Consider the following 2,780-nt stretch of genomic DNA (forward strand, 5'->3'; position numbering starts at 1 on the left):
AAGGAGACTCTGCGGGAGTATTACCGCAAATTCCTAACACTCAAGTCACAGCTGCCCTCCGTCGATGATCAGATCGCTATCCACTACGCCATCAGTGGCCTTCGGGTCGGCGTCCTCTACAGCCACTGTATCAGAGATCCACCCAAGAACCTTCAGGAGCTATATCAGCTCTTTGAAAAATATGCCAAATCCGAAGAGCTCCACCAGCGCAAAGTTGAGTCACAGCGGAAGCCCAAGGATGCCCCGCAGTCCAGCCGCACATGGACGAGGACTCCGCAACCAGACTCCGGTCGAGATGGCCGCGGTCAACAGCAAGTGCACAACATCGCAAACCAGCAGCCTGCTGCTGACCCCCCTCGTCGCCAGGAATATCCCCCCCAAGGCCGCGGAAACGGAACTCGTGGCAGGGGCCGAGGGCGCGCGCAGCCGCCGCGCCGGTTCTACTGCCTTTTCCACGGCGAAGACTGCGCCCACCAAACCAAAGACTGCCCCGAAACGAAGGCCACCAGAGACAGAACGGCGCGGGCGCAGCCAGCCGACAATCCTAGAATTGTCGCGCATAATTACCAGCCACCCCCTCCACCATATATCCACGCTCCCGCTCCGCATCCACCGCACCACGCTTACCAACACCATCAGGAAGTACAAATCGTACCTCCTCCACCCCCACCACCACACCAGCAACACCAAAACATCCCCCATGCCCCAAAGCAGGAAGACTTCGCCGATCAACCATATCGCGGAGTCATTCACATGATAACGGGGGGTCCAGCACTGACTTCGACACCAAGCGGCAGAAGCGGGACCACTACCGCAGCATCAACCATGTCGCGGTCACCGGCCCAGTCGTGCAGACGAAGTGGTCCCACATACCGCTAACCTTCGATGCACGAGACGTCGACCTGCGCAGCGCCCCCCACATCGACGCTATGGTCATCAATTGCAGCGTGGCAGGCTGGGACTTGCACAAAGTCCTAGTCGACAACGGCAGTCAGGCGGACATCATCTTCCTCCACGCCTTCGACCGCATGGGTATAAGCCACAGCCTGCTCAAGCCTTCGGACAATCCGTTGTATGGCTTCGGCGGCAAAGGCACCTTCCCCGTTGGCAAAATAGAGCTTCCCCTCTCCTTCGGTGTAGCACCCAATGCCCGAAGTGAGCAAGTAACCTTCGACATTGTCGACATGGTATATCCATACAACGCCATCATGGGTCGGGGCTCCATCAATAAGTTCGAAGCCGCCATCCACGGACTGTACCTATGTATGAAGATACCAGGTCCGCTAGGTGCTATCACGATCTACGGCAACCAGCAGACGGCGCGCAACATAGAGCGGGACTTCGTGCCTAGTCAGAGGAACGTACATTGTCTCACGACCCAGCGCGAGGTCCCCGCGCCCGCCAGCCCAGCCGACAAGCAGCACGAGAAGGCACAGTTGCAGAGCCAAGATGGAACCAGGACTGTTCCCCTTGATCAGGCCACGCCCAAGCAGACAGTCACTATCAGTGAAGACCTTATGTCACATGAAGAAGAAAGGCTTCTCTGCTGCCTGGCCAAAAATAAAGATGTCTTCGCCTGGTCCGCCCTAGACCTGGTCGGAGTCAGCCGATCCATAATTGAGCACAGCTTGGGAATTGACCCTTCGGTGCGACCAAAAAAGCAAAGGCTCCGCAAAATGTCCGACGAAAAGACAGAGGCCGCCAAGGCGGAAGTGCACCGCCTCCTAGAAGCTAAATTCATCGAGCCAGTGGCTTACCCCACGTGGCTCTCCAATGTCGTAATGGTGCAGAAAAAAAGCGGGAAATGGCGAATGTGCATAGACTTCACCAGTCTCAATAAGGCCTGCCCGAAGGACAATTTCCCGTTGCCGCGGATCGACAAAATAGTCGATAGCGCGGCCGGATGCGAGGTCATGTCACTCCTCGACTGCTTCTCCGGTTATCACCAGATATACATGAAGGAGGAAGACAAGGCTAGCACCAGCTTTATAACACCCTTCGACACTTATTGCTTCATCAGGATGCCGGAGGGACTCAAGAATGCGGGGTCCACCTTCTCCAGACTCACCAAAACAGTACTCGAAGGGCAGGTCGGCAGAAACATATTTACATATGTGGACGACATCGTCGTCGCCAGCAAGAATAAGGAGGACCATCTCGCCGACCTCGCCGAGACATTCGCGAACATGCGAGATGCACGACTCCGCCTGAACCCGGAAAAGTGCGTCTTCGGTGTTCGCCAGGGCAAGATATTGGGTTACCTAGTGTCACACCGCGGCATCGAGGCCAACCCAACCAAGATCCAGGCCATCGTCGACATGTCGCCTCCGCAGTCCGTCAGGGACGTCCAGCGTCTGACAGGCAGATTGGCCGCTCTCAACAGATTCATCTCCAGGTCCGCCGAGCGAAGTCTCCCCTTCCTCAAAACACTTCGCGGTGCGAAAGACTTCGCCTGGGGGCCGGAGCAAGCAGCGGCCTTCGCCTCATTAAAACAGTACTTATCGGAGCTGGCCATCCTCACAAGCCCCGACTCCTCGCTCCCCCTATTGCTCTATGTCGCGGCTTCGCCGCACGCGGTCAGCGCGGCACTAGTACAGGAGCAGACTATTGAAGGCACAGTCAGACAGTGCCCTATTTACTATGTCTCCGAAGTCCTGACACCGTCCAAATGCAACATGACATAGCTGGAGAAGATCGCCTACGCAGTTGTTATGTCCTCGCGCAAATTGCGCCATTACTTTGAAGCATTCAAGGTCCGAGTCACCTCTGACAGGGGGCTT

This window comes from Zea mays, chromosome 4, assembly GCF_902167145.1.
Source record: "Zea mays cultivar B73 chromosome 4, Zm-B73-REFERENCE-NAM-5.0, whole genome shotgun sequence".
Lineage (NCBI taxonomy): Eukaryota > Viridiplantae > Streptophyta > Magnoliopsida > Poales > Poaceae > Zea > Zea mays.